Here is a 14,138-nt window from a genome sequence, read left to right on the forward strand (position 1 = left end):
ATTACTTCCGCAAACACAATCACGCCATAAAGGAACTCTTCAACAAGGTAACGGACCTTTCCCAGGACTTTAATCCCTCCAAGCACGCTTAACACATTCCCAGGCACTAATGACATGCCGAGAGCCTCACGTTCCCGCACCGGCACCTTAAGGCGGCAACCTCGGTGCGTGTCGCGCCTTCCTGGTAAAATGTAGCCTGATCTTCGAGCAACAACTGTACACATACCACGAAGACAGAGCCAAAATTGCCTACCTGATAGGTTGTTTGCGGGGCGCCGCGCTTGATTGGGCTTCCTCGTTATGGGAAAATGACTCGTCCGTGTGTGTTACGTACTCCCGTTTCACAGAGGAAATGAGAAAGGTCTTTGACCATCCAGTCAGTGGAAAGGAAGCAGCCAAGCGGCTCATGTCCGCTCGCCAGGGGACTCTGAGGGTCAACGAGTTCGCGGTAGAATTCTGGACGTTGGCGGCTGAAAGCCGCTTCAACGACAAGGCGCTGCAATAAGTGTTCATCCGCGCTCTTAATGAGCGTCTTAAAAATGAATTAGCCACCCGCGCTGGCTTCTTCTTCATAGGCAAGAAGGATGGCGGCCTGCTGCGCTGCATCGACTACCAAGCCCTAAACGACATCACAATAAAGAATAAGTAGCCTCTTCCTCTCATGGATTCTGCGTTCACCCCCCTCCACAGTGCAACTGTTTTCACTAAGCTCGATCTGCGCAGTGCTTATCACCTTGTCCACATCAGAGAGTGGGACGAGTGGAAAACCGCATTTAATACGCCCCTGGGGCATTATGAATATTTGGTTATGCCTTTTGGCCACACAAACGCCCCTGCTGTTTTTCAGCATCTGGTAAACGATGTCTTGGGGGACTTCATCAACCGATTCATGGTGGTCTACCTTGATGACATCCTGGTGTTCTCCTGCACACCCTCCGAACACGAAGACCATGTCCGTCAGGTCCTCCAGCGTCTCCTCGAGAACAGGCTCTTCGTGAAAGCCGAGAAATGAGAGTTTCACGTCGACGAGACCGCTTTTCTCGGCTACATCGTGGGCAAGGGCCAGTTGCGCATGGACCCAGCGAATATCAAGGCAGTCCTGGAATGGCCACGCCCCTCTGACAGAAAGCAGCTTCAGCGCTTTCTTGGGTTCGCCAACTTCTACCGGAGGTTCATATGTAACTACAGCAGAATTGTGGCCCATCTCACAGCCCTCACCTCCACCACTACACAGTTCCGTTGGTCTGACAATGCCAGTTCCGCCTTCAGCGACCTCAAGGCCCGCTTCACCTCGGCGCCGATACTGGCTCCTCCTAATCCGACTCTCCAATTCATTGTGGAGGTGGATGCTTCTAAGACTGGTGTGGGTGCCGTGTTGTCACAACGGCGGCCCACTGATGGCAAGGTACACCCATGTGCTTTCTTCTCCCGCAGGCTGTCTCCTGCTGAGCGCAACTACAGCATTGGGGACAGAGAACTCTTGGCAGTTAAGTTAGCCTTGGAAGAATGGCGCCACCATCTGGAGGGAACATCACAGCCTTTCCTTGTGCTAACTGATCACAAGAACCTGGAATACCTGAAGTCAGCCCGGAGACTCAACCCAAGACAAGCCAGGTGGGCCATGTTTTTCTGCTGATTTAACTTCTCGATGGCTTACATCCCAGGTTAAAAAAAAACCAAGCCAGACGCCCTGTCCCGGCAGTTCTAGGCCATTGAACCACCTGGGGAGCCGGCGCCCATTCTCCCACAGACCTGCTTCCTTGCCTCGATGGAGTGGGAGATTGAGGGGAAGGTGAAGGAAGCCCTTCGTGACCACCCAGATCCCCGAGAGGGCCATCAATCCAGAGGCAACACGTTCATTCTCACTGTGACTGACTCACTGGTGTGAGTCTGTCTTCAGGGTACCATCCGCAAACCAACGGCCAGTGTGAGCGTACCAACCAGCAGCTTGAAACTGCCCTCCGCTGTACCACCCAGGCCCATCCTAACACCTGGTGCGACCAAATCCCTTGGGTTGAATACGCTCACAACTCCCTGCCGAACGCCTCCTCAGGTATGTCCCCATTCCTTTGTTCCTTGGGTTACCAACCCCCGTTGTTTCCTTCACAAGAGCAAGACATTGCAGTCCCGTCTGTCCAGAGACATGTGAGTCTGGGAGCGGGCACGCTCCGCACTCCTACGTGCCTCCGAAAAGTCCCGTGTTCAGTCGGACCGCCGCCGCACACCTGCGCCGGTCTATGCAGTGGGCCAGAAGGTGTGGCTCTCGTCCAAGTCCCTGCCGCTGAAGACTGAGTCGAGGAAGCTCTCCCCCTGGTTTGTCGGTCCCTACGAGATCGAGAGGTTGGTGAATCCAGCTGCTGTGCGCCTCAAGCTTCCTGCCCATTTCCGTATCCACCCTACCTTCCATGTCTCACAAGTGAAGCATTCCCCTCCCTCCTGAAACCTGGCCCACTTGGGGCAGGCGTGCGTGAGTTTTCTGTTTGTAGGTTGAATGCCAGACGGGTGGAGCGGCCACAGGTGCAGGCTATCACCATCAGCAGCCTTGAAAAAGCCAGTGGACGCCTCACCTCGTCACCAGATCAACTTGTCTAGTTCTGCTGTCAGTTGTATCCCGCCTTACTTACATTTTTGTCTACTATTCTCGGCTCACGATTTTTGCTTCCGTCCCAGGACCTGTTTGTGCACGCCCCTTGTCGGATCTCCACGCCTGACCCCCCCGAGCTTTTCCTGTCTCACGTCGGTCTGGATCTCGCCAGCAACGCCCGAACAATAAACAAAAACATTTTTGTTTTAACAGCCTGTCGTCCTGTTGTCAGCTTTGGGATCCTCTCCCATCCACGAACCCTAACAGGGTGCTTGTTAATGGCTCCTTTTCCAACATCATCTGCACCTCCACCGGCTCACCACAGGGCTGCGTCCTATCACCTCTGCTTTATATCCTCCACACCAGGGGTGTCCAAACTTTTTGCAAAGGGGGCCAGATTTGGTGTGGTAAAAATGTGGGGGGCCGACCTTGGCTGACGTCCTTTATGTAGGACAATATATTTAAGCAAATTTTAGCAAGCCAATCTGTGTGTAACATTTCCTTTATTATTTCTTTTAATTAACAATTTCAACAATCTCACAACTAGCCTTTGTGGCGTTCTCTTTCGACTCTCAGGCTCTTGCGAAATGCTGTAAAATTAAACTAGCTTCAAGTTGCTTCAATTTCTCGCTATGTATCTTCCCTGTAATCTTGTCGTACATGTCAGCATGTCTTGTTTGGTAATATCGCCTCACATTGAACTCTTTAAAAACAGAGACTGTCTCTTTGCAAATGAGGCAGACAGTTGATGCGGATTTTAGTGAAGAAATAGTCCAATTTCCACCTATCCTTAAAGCGTCGGGCGTCGCAGTCAACTTTTTTTTGTTTGTTTTCGCCAGTTTAGAAAATTTGGGAGTAAAGGGTCACATGGGGTAATGTTGCTTCGAGTGCTGCTGCCTTTTAGTGGGTAAATGAGGAGCAGCATTTAGTGTGTAAGATACTTCATATGCTGGTAACAGTACTGCTGACCAATTTATTAAGTCTGTGTGTGGGCCAGCCTTTATTGATTTTATGACAGCGGCTGGGGGCCGGATGAAATTTGACCATGGGCCGCATTTGGCCCCCAGGCCGGACTTTGGACATGACTGCTCTACAACAATGATTGCAGGTCCACTCAGACAAATTGTCATTTGGTAAAATTCGCTGACGACACAGCCCTGCTCTTTCTGCTTTCTGCTCCCAATCTTCATCACAGCTCTGCTCTGCAGGACGTCATCACCTGGTGTGAGGGCGCTTGTCTCCAGCTTAACCCTACCAAGATTAAAGAGGTGATTATAACTTTCTCCAGCAAGCAGAGACAACTGGCAGAGGACATCACTACCAACATTCAGGGGGAGCCAGTGGAGGTGGTGGGGGAGTATAGATATTTGGGTACAATCTTCGATGGCCTCCTGAGGTTTTCCTCTAACACTGAGGAGATCCTCAGGAAGTGCCATCAGAGGCAATATCTGCTCAGAAAGCTGACATCATTTGAAGTAAATAAAGACATTCTCCTCGCCTTTTATCACGCCTTCATTGAGAACATGTTAACATTCTCGTTCATCTCCTGGTTTCATTCCATCACCCTGCAAGATCGCACACATCTACTCACCGTCACCAAGGTCTGTTCTAAAATCCTCGGCCACCCAGTTAGAACTCTACCTGCTTTTTGCAATCAACAGACCATCCGCCTTGCTTACCGGATCCTGCACAACCCCTCGCATGCACTACACTCCGTGTTCGAGTGGCTCCCATCAGGTCGCAGGCTGTGGTGCCCATGCTGAAGAACACAAAGGAGGAGGGCCACCTTTGTCCCCAGAGCAGTCCTGGTCCTGAACAATGACCCCGCCTTGTCCCAACTGCCACTGACAGACTGAATGCAAATAACACTTTATCATCATGCATAGAGCACTTTTTATTTGGCAGTAACTTGATATTTTTACTGTAGAACTTTATGTGTGTTTTTATATTGTTGTTGGTGTGTTTGTCCTGCAACGCTGCTGGTTATGCCTTTTTAATTGCCCCTCAGGGACAAATAAAGTGAATTTGAATTTGCATTTATCAGCTGGGAATAATGTTCTAAGATATGTTTCGCAATAAATGTGTCAAGAGGAAAAGCCTTCAGGAATCTGTGCCGATGCTCAGAAATCTTGTTGTCAAGGAAACAAATAGTTGAGTCTGTATGCACAGGAGAAAGGACAAATTGTACTACATCTTCAAGATTCAGAAGGACTTGCCATTTTGGCTCATTCACTGGTATTTTTTCTTTGACTACCAGGGGTAGGAGGCGAAGTAAAGCCCAATTTTCATGCACATTCCCACCACACAGTTTGTCTATCAGCAAATGTCACCGGAACTGGTTGTGGTGCATCTGTTTTATCTGCCCATTGGTGTGGGAACTCTTGAATTAAGATACAATGCAAAATCTAATGGTATAATACCTTCAAAGAGGTCATGTAACAAACAAATGAGGAGGGTAGCCAGTAAAACATTAAAATGTTTGGGGGGGGTTTTCAGTCTTTTTACCCCAATGGAGTGAGATTGACCAGTATCACCTTGTGCTGTCCTTGGAGGCGGTCTTTCTCGAAAACAGAACTTGTGTCAAAATGGACCCTGATCTTTGCTGCCAAATTGTTTTAAAGGTTTTAGTTAGATTAGTGTGATTTTTAGCTGTTTTTCTGTTTTGGTGTTGTTTTTACAAATATTTTATATTGCATGGTTTCAGTGGAATGTTTGATTGTTGGCAGCTGGGGGAAATTAGACTTAATTGAGGGACCACACACCTCCCCAGAGATGATTGGTGGTGACTGTTTTTAAAGAAAAGGCCAGACGGCTGAACGGTAGGACTGAGAAGCAGAAGGAAGGGGGACTAAGGCAGGTGGTGCGTGTGCGCGCTCCTGAGCACCCATAACGAGACCAATAGCATGAACGAAGGTATGGCGGGGAGTGGCCCGAAAGCCGCCGGCACAATGAAAAGTTGCCCGGAGGACGCAGTCATGGTGAGGCACGAGCGGCCATGTGGGAGCAGCCACGTACAAGCACAAGTGACCCGGAGGGAGCCACCACGAGTGGCCCGCAGGGAGCTACCGCGAACAGGCACGAGCAGCCCAGAGGGAGCCGTCACAACAGACCCGGCGGCGTGGTCGGTCATTACGGGGCCGGGCCCGCCCTGAGAGACTGCTGTGCAATTTTTTTCCTAAATCCTAAAATTTCCGAAATCCTAAATCTCTTTTTTTTCTTCAAAAGCTCATGTAAGAACTTCAAAACGGGTACATATAGGAAACTTCTATCCTCCCTGGCACTAAGCAAATATTCTATGAGTTCTACCATGGAAAAGTTCTCATTGAAATGTTCTTTTCTTTTGCAAGAGGTGGTAAGATAGGGTGACCAAACGTCCTCTTTTGCCCGGACAAGTCCTACTTTCACGTAGTGTCCTCGTGGTCCGGGTGGGTTTTATAAATTCATAAAAATGTCCGTTTTTTTATGATTTTTCACGGGACCAATTTGAAGAGAATCCCTCCGACCGCTGGGTGGCAGCAGTTGACATGGCTCCTACGAGAATGGAGGGAAGTAGTAGTTCTTGTTTTTGTTGGCAGTTTACCCCTATCATGAGGCATTGCCGCCATCTACTGGGTTGACAATTTGGCCACAATGCCTGAAGTTTTTTTTAATTTTTTTTTTTAAATGATAAATACGTATATAATGGCAACTGTTGACTTCTGTCTGAGCTTTGACTGTAAAATCCTGTTTGGTGTCACATCGGCGCGCTGCCGATGATTGTAAACTTTTATAGCAAAGTTTGATTTTTGCCTCAGCTAGCTATCAGTAAGCTAAACCGCGCTAGGCATTATGGGAAACGTAGTTTTGAACTGCTACGTTTGGAAACATGCTGATTGAATAGTTTGTCAGTTTATTACGGTTTTTGTTTGTGTGCAATCTAGAACATTGAATGAGAACATCAATTGAATGGGAATAACAATTTGTCAAGGACAATTGTCGTGATAGTAATTTATAAAAATGTTTAGTTGGCACATAGCCTACTGTGTGTATGTGTATTGACTGGACTACATTTCTATGGGTCTGCATTATATATATATATTTAAAGTCATAATTTATTTTTTTTCCAAACTGCATTTTTCCATCCAGAGAGAGGGGGCACACTTTAAAGTGTATGTCAACACCTGGGGAAATGCTAATATTCCATCATTTATCCATAAATGAATGCCTTTTGGATTCATATCATGTCACTTCGTGTAATTACACACATTGCAACACCAAGAAAATGAGAGAAATTTGGGTCAATTTCAAGCTAAAAAGACCCGCCCCGAGATCCCGGAAATCTGGCAGATTGTGTGCGTGACATCAAAACAAGGAAACAACCGGCTCAGTGCTTTAGTACTGAATGGCGGCGATGATGGCGGACAATTACGTTTCTAGTTGCAGCGACGAATCCGACGTAACGAACATTCTTCTAATGGTGACGAGGAGAGTTATGAACCTTTCTTTGGTGTTTTGGGTTATCAATTTGAGCCCAAACGAAAGCCAATGCAGCCTAATAAAAGGATCATTGAGGAGAGCAATCACACTGATGAAACCCCGACAACAGTTCGTATGGGAAACACCAAATGGTATGTTTTGCATTTCTTTTTGTGAAGCTGATACACCGTGACCGCAAAATAAAGTAATGTATAGAATAATTATCATTTAATATGCTATCATCGGTTCCGCTCTGCCAACCGACACAAATATGAATGGGATTAGAGCAGGGGTCCCCAACCTTTTTTGCACCACGGACCGGTGTGATTTGGGTCTTTTTTTTCACGGACCGGTGGCCCTCTTTTATATTCAGTTGGACTCTCAATGTTATCCAATGGTGCTAAAAAACTATTTACATCCCAAACATACATGTGCAACATGGAAATGGCGTAAATTAACGCTTAACGACACGGCGAAGTCGTTAAGTGAGAGGGCTACGTGGAGTTGTTGTGTGCGCCAAACATGGCAAACGTAAGTTAATATTCCTTTCCTTAAAGAAAGTTTGTAGTGTGTACTTAGGAATCGCTGCATTCGCGGTCCTTTTTAACGTTATGCGCATCCCAGCTTTGTCAGAACACCGGCAATGTGCGGCAGAAAAATACAGCAAATACTGTATAAAATAGCATTTGTTTTTAGCCCCATCGTGTTAAGTGCAGGGAAAAAATACAACTCACCCGCTGAATCAGTGGGAGGGCTGAGTTTGTTTCGTTGAAACGAGATGGGAGAGTGGGAGAAGCTAGCATCAAGCTAGCAATGTTGGAAATTGTAGCACAGTTTTCAGCGCGCTCCAAGCGATGTCGGGATATTCCGAAATGACTTTAATCCAGAACTTCGGTAGAGTTGTTGTCTCAAATGTACGTTTAAGTCGCCGTGATTTGCGATCTCTACAAGCTGATATTCCTGTTCCACAGACATGCTCGAATCACTCGATTTATTCACATACGGGTCACGAATTCACTCCTTCGCAGTTCGTGGGTCTTTAGTGATTGGGAAGTAGCATAAATTTTGTTTTCTTTGAGGTTGTAGGCACATCTTCTGGCTCGTCAGGTTCCCGTTTCCCTGTAAAATTGCAAAATTAGCCCTCTTAGCACTGACAAACTTTACTCATTGTCTGCGTAGTCCAGCTCTTTTTCTCGCGTTCGGGAACTCATGGGTACTACATTGCGACAAATGGCTATTTGTAAAGCACATAGCATGACAGGTTTGAACCATTTTAGCAATTTTTTGATAAAACACGAACGCAACTCTCTCGTCGATCGCAACGACGGCACCTGACTTGACCTTTTGTTTCCTTGTTACGACGTCTCCGCCCCATTCGGCTGTTTCCGGAACACTTTCGGAAATGTTCGTCATTTTCAATGTTTTCGATAATTGCTCATTAATGTGATTGATTTTTTTGTTAACTTTATCAATATTTGTTATCTTGGCACATAACGGTTCTATTGATGTCTCACACCCGCTTTGCGTTTTCATACCCTTTAAATATATTAAAATGATATAGGCATCTTTGAGTGAACTTTGAGTAAAATTCAAATATCTTGAGGCCAGGCTGAGGCTGGGCTGAGTGTCCTCTTTTTTAGAAATCAAAATATGGTCACCCTAGGTAAGAGGACCATCATCCCAAAGACTTAAAGCAACTCACCTGCACGCACAAAGATCTCTCACCATCTCTGAGATAATCAAATTATCAACTTTACAATTATGCTTCTGTAAACATGACCGTATAATGTCTTTTAAAAGAGGTCCTGAAGCTGATGAAGAAATGAAGTGCAGTTCTTTTACTAATTCATCAATACAACTTTCAGGACATTGCACGTGACGTGCAGAGCCGAGGCAGTGGGCTTCAGCAACTCACCGGTCTTTGTCACTTTTCTTTTTCTTCTTTTTTGGCCCAAATCTGGATCGTTTTATAAAATAAAAAAATTTAAATAAGCTTGCTGTCGATTCAATTCAATTTAATCAACTACAGTGTGGTTACGTACCTTGCAAATTTCACCAATCTCCTGGAGGAACTGGATGTTGGCCTCCGACTGCTCATCAAAACAGCCTGCCTGGTCCTCAACACCCCCTTCCCCGCCCTCATCACCTCCTGCTCTTGGCCGCAGCACACATCGGTAGTTATCATTCCAGCGCACGTCCTTCCCTGGCCAGCGCACATTGATCACAGAGCTCATCCTCCAGAACGTCAGTCGTGTCCGTGTTCTCCGTTCCCGTGGTCATGGCAAGGAGCCTCAGCCCGGCGACCTCGTTGAGGTTGACGACCGCCATGACGAGCCCGACGCTCTGCTTCTCGATCGACGAGGGCGCCAGCACCTTCTGGGTCAACTTGTAGCCTGCCTTGACAGACATGTAAGTCTTCCAGCTGGCTAGCGCCTTCAGGCTGGAGAATCAGGCCTTCCTCATCCTCTCAGGCTCCTACAAAACATGTTTGTTTTAGAAAGATAGGCGTTTTGATTCATCCTTTTTATGAAATGAATAATGCTGCGCACTTACTTCAGCCCAGGACACTTGGGCAGCACCACTCAGCCGATGTTGTGGAAGCTGCTGTAGATGTTCTTCCAAATGTGCACGGGGTCAAAGTAGACAAAGATCTGCTTGTTGCCTTCGTCGTACGGGTTGGTGTAGGACCATGGTGTTTCACTTAGTTATTAGATTTAAATATTACATAAAATAAAACTCGTAAATCTGATTGTTTTTAATATGGACGCAGAAATGTCTAAAATAAAATCTAGAGATACAAAATCCAACGTGGCCACCGTAGCAAAACAAAGAGGTTTTTACATTGTAATTCTTGTGAATAAACGCTTTAATCCCTGAATTCTTTATAGGTAGACATAAAACAGTCTCGATTCTTGGTTAAAAGCAAAAGAAACCGTGCAGGTAGCATGTATTTGAAGTAATGGCGAATGCGCGGCTCGTCTTTAAGCCGCCTCCATGTGTAAACAAATAAGAAAATTATTGCGAATAAATGGTTCAATCACTGAATTCTTTATAGATATGGACGTAAAACAGTCTCGATTCTTGGTTAAATGCAAAAAAATGGGTAGTTTGAATTTCCTTTACTTAAATCTGTCGAAGAATGACGCTTGTCTATTAGCTTTGTTATGATAAGGGTGCTGCCACAATGGCTTTTTCAGTTTTCAAAATTCATGTGAATAAATGCTTAAATCGATTAATTATAGATATGGACGTAAAACAGTCTCGATTCTTGGTTAAAAGCAAAAACTGGGCAGTTGGCAGTTATTTTTCATAAATGTATCGAAGAATGACGCCAATGCCATGGCGGCTCCCATTGATTTTTTTTTTTTTTTACGACGTTTAAAAATTCATACATTGTAGGAAAAATATAAAAATTTCCTTAAATCCTCGAACAAATCACTCCTGAGACAATCCTTGTTGTCAGTATGCGGTCCAGATTTTGTACTTTTTGAAGGTAATTCCAGCTTTGTGTTCAAAAGCATTTGTGAGAGTCATTCCCAACGACTTCTAATAAATGAAGCTGACTCACACACACCCCAGCCCAGAGAATACCTAATATGACCTGTCAAGGTATCTTGAAGTCATTGCATTTGATTAAGAAAGTATTTTTTACCGTCTATAGTATTTTATTAAAATTCTTTTGCGCATTCATCTTTATTTCAGTCGCCACGCAGTAATGCCACTAAAAAGGGAATAGTGCCATTACAGTCCTTTGTGATTAAATAATTTGTAATCACAAATATTTGTCATCTCTGAGCTTATCTCCACCTTCTTGTGTGTGTGCGTGTCACTGCCTTGATTGCAGGATTGGACAGAGGTGTGATTTTTGGACCAGATGCCAGTGATCATAATCAGCCGCTTACTTAAACCAGTCCTTGGCCTCACATCATTGCCAAATCAGCAACTCAACTCAACAAGATGTTTGTGACTCCACCTTTTACCTAACAAAGTATCTTGATACTGAGCTCATTTTTTTCCCCCCCGCAGAAAACCAAACTGCTGTACATCCATTGGGGGATGACTAAACCATGCATGTTATACACTATCACGTTTTCCATAAACCTCACCAAGGTGTGATACAAAAGTTTAACTAGTGTGTGAGAAAATTGCTAGTAAGACAAAGACCTGCATTTATTAAATTAAAATAACAATGGCAGTGGACAAAAATACGAAGTTGTCATACATAGTATAAATTGGCAAATACGAAGAAAGTAGTCCAGTGGAAACTGTGACACCGTGCCAATTTTTGAACCATAAACTGTCCGTAAGCCTGTTGTGCAAAAGATTCATTTGTCCTCAGCGTTCTCTATCAGTTAAAGGAAAGGCCATTTGTCTGTTCACATACCGTCTTCGCTGGACAAATTTGTCACACCCCTGATATCAATTATGTGTCTTGATGTTCTTTACAAATGCTTTTGCAGGTGCATCACTTATTACAGAGTCAACATTCAGAAAAGGTGTTTTCCATTAAAATCAAAGCCTTTTTCAATTCTTGTAGCTTAACAACAAAATCTTTTAGAAATTCATCACCTGATTGTGGTTTGATGGGCCACAAAAGAACAATTATGACAGGGTCTTTCATTGGAACACTGACCAACCGCCCTAATATACGCCAAAGTTAAATGCCTACAATCTTAAACAGGTAACCCATCAATATTTATCTGCAACTTGAAGGTACAGCGATTAGGAAGAGAGTCAATAATCTGTGACCATGTTTGCAAAAGTGATACTGCCCCCCAACCTTGTTCTTAATAGTGTAACGAGAGTTAATCTGTAAACCAGTTTTTGCATCTTTTGGTAAGTCAGGATGATAAAATCTCAATATCCTTAAAAGTACTGTTAGAGCAATGAGCAAAATTCCAAAGGTTTGGGCCCAACTACCAATACTGTCTCAATAGCTACTTGGCTTGACAACTTCATTGTCAGATTCAGATGACTTGAAATACTGCACAGAGGAGAGTCATACATGTTCAAAAGTATTCGCACTCACAGTCAGAAATGTTGGTGTCCATGTTTACATTTGTTGCACTGTCTTCATGCAAAAATACATTTTCAATACAAAAGTCCTTCATCACACTTTCTTCAGCATTATTAACAGCAATATAAGGTGTAATGCTGCACTCCTTGCTAATTTGCTGTAGTGTTCTCTTTTCGAGCACGCCTTCTCAGTTGATTGAAACCTCCCCTGCTTCCATGTTTTACTCGCGTCTTCAGCAATCGGCACAGGAACAACTGTCGTTTACAGACCTGTGAAGGAAGAACTGTGTTAAGTGTGTAATACAATACTGCTACTGTTAACATGTATTGGGCTAAAGGTGAATTTTAAAGTAGAATTTGTCAAATTACAACATTACAATATACATTTTCCTGTGTGGCTGAACAGAGCTACAGTATTATAGTGGCAGTTTATATTTTATTGATTTTGATTGTTCATTTATTTATTCAGGTCAAGGGTTCTGCACCCCGTCCAATCATATTTGTTTATTTAGAACTCAAATGACTACAATGAGTTTACTCTAATACTAGGGCTCATCATCAAAAATAACAGGTTTATATCAACCTGTGTTTTCAGCATTATTAGTGATAGAATCGTCATAGCTTTTATTTTGTGTTTTTCCACAGGATCAGGTTTTACTTGCAGTGGAGAGAGAGAGATCATGAATTTTTCACATCAAATGAGATATCGGTTAGAGGGTTTTCCCCTGACATTTTAAACTTATAGTAGTCTTGTGATTTTTTTATTTTTTTTTACTTAATTTTTTGGGGGGGGAGGGGCTGACAACTATCAAATCTCCACTTTTTATACCCCTTATTTAATAAAAAGTTTTTTTATTTCTGATTTTTTTTCGCCTACCCCATTTATCTCACAGCTTTATCAACACGCCTGTCTTAAACGTTTAACCCTCCATTCCTTTTACTGCTTATGTGAGAGTTCTATAAGTCAAGTACTACTTTATCTTCATAAACGTTTGACACAATGTCACAAACTTACATCTAAAGATGTCCTGCTAACTATGCTTCATTGGAGAAACATACATGAAGCAGATGGCCGAGCCCTAGCCTACAAGCCGCACGCTTTCTTTGCTAGACAACATTAGTTTAATCAATATACAAGTTAATGGCATGTAAATGTGCTGTGTTAAAATGAACGTTGACGTTGCTGTCTAGTGCAAATGTTAAAGAAGTACCTTTAAAAGACATGTCAATTCCAACCAAACTTTGTGTTCCAGTTGGTCCTTAACGTCAACGCTCGGTTAAATAACTTAACAGTCAAGTAGTGACTTCAAACTGCAATTATGGCTTTGAATAAAGCACTTACCATATACATTTGCTGTCCGCTGATGTGTCGTGACTCCTGCGTGCTCTTCTGTTTAATTGCCTTTCAGCCAGGTGCACGCTGACAGTGATACACATGGATCGTTAAATTTCAGTTTTTGAGCGCGTCCAGTCTGCACTGTCCACCCCGGAACGGTGCGTAACCTATTTGGACTGTCCTACTGACACTGAACATAATGATGAGGATGGACAATCGATAATCTTGCCATATCTTGGACAAGTTAAATCACTTTCTTCTGAAGGAAAAACAGAGAATTCTGCTATTGGAACAGAATGCCTCCAAATCTGACAGGATCGATGAGCAACCCAGTTCTTATGATGGAGTGACTAATGGTGATAACTGGATTATATCACCAAATACAGCCAAGCCTTCTTCTAACTCGGCCGAGCCTCCTCCTACCTCAACAAAACTCTTCTTGCACTTTAAAAAAAAAATATTGCTATGTTTGCAAAAATCCCCAATTCAAAATTCTCAGCACTTCAAAAAGCATGAAAAAGAAGATCAGGACATTGCCAAAGCATTGACAGTACCATAGAACTCAAAAGAGAAAAATGTTACTGGAGAAGTTGCGACAGAAGAGAAGCTGGACCATCAAAGGTCTCTGAGAATTCCTAAAAGGTATGTTTCTTTATAAAGAGCTGTGGCGCCACACAAGGTGTCAGTCAAAGACAAAAACTGAGGACCATGGAAGGAGCAAAGTCTTATCTTTGGCTGATATGGCTG

This window comes from Corythoichthys intestinalis, chromosome 7 (assembly GCF_030265065.1).
Source record: "Corythoichthys intestinalis isolate RoL2023-P3 chromosome 7, ASM3026506v1, whole genome shotgun sequence".
In the NCBI taxonomy this organism is placed as follows: Eukaryota; Metazoa; Chordata; class Actinopteri; order Syngnathiformes; family Syngnathidae; genus Corythoichthys; species Corythoichthys intestinalis.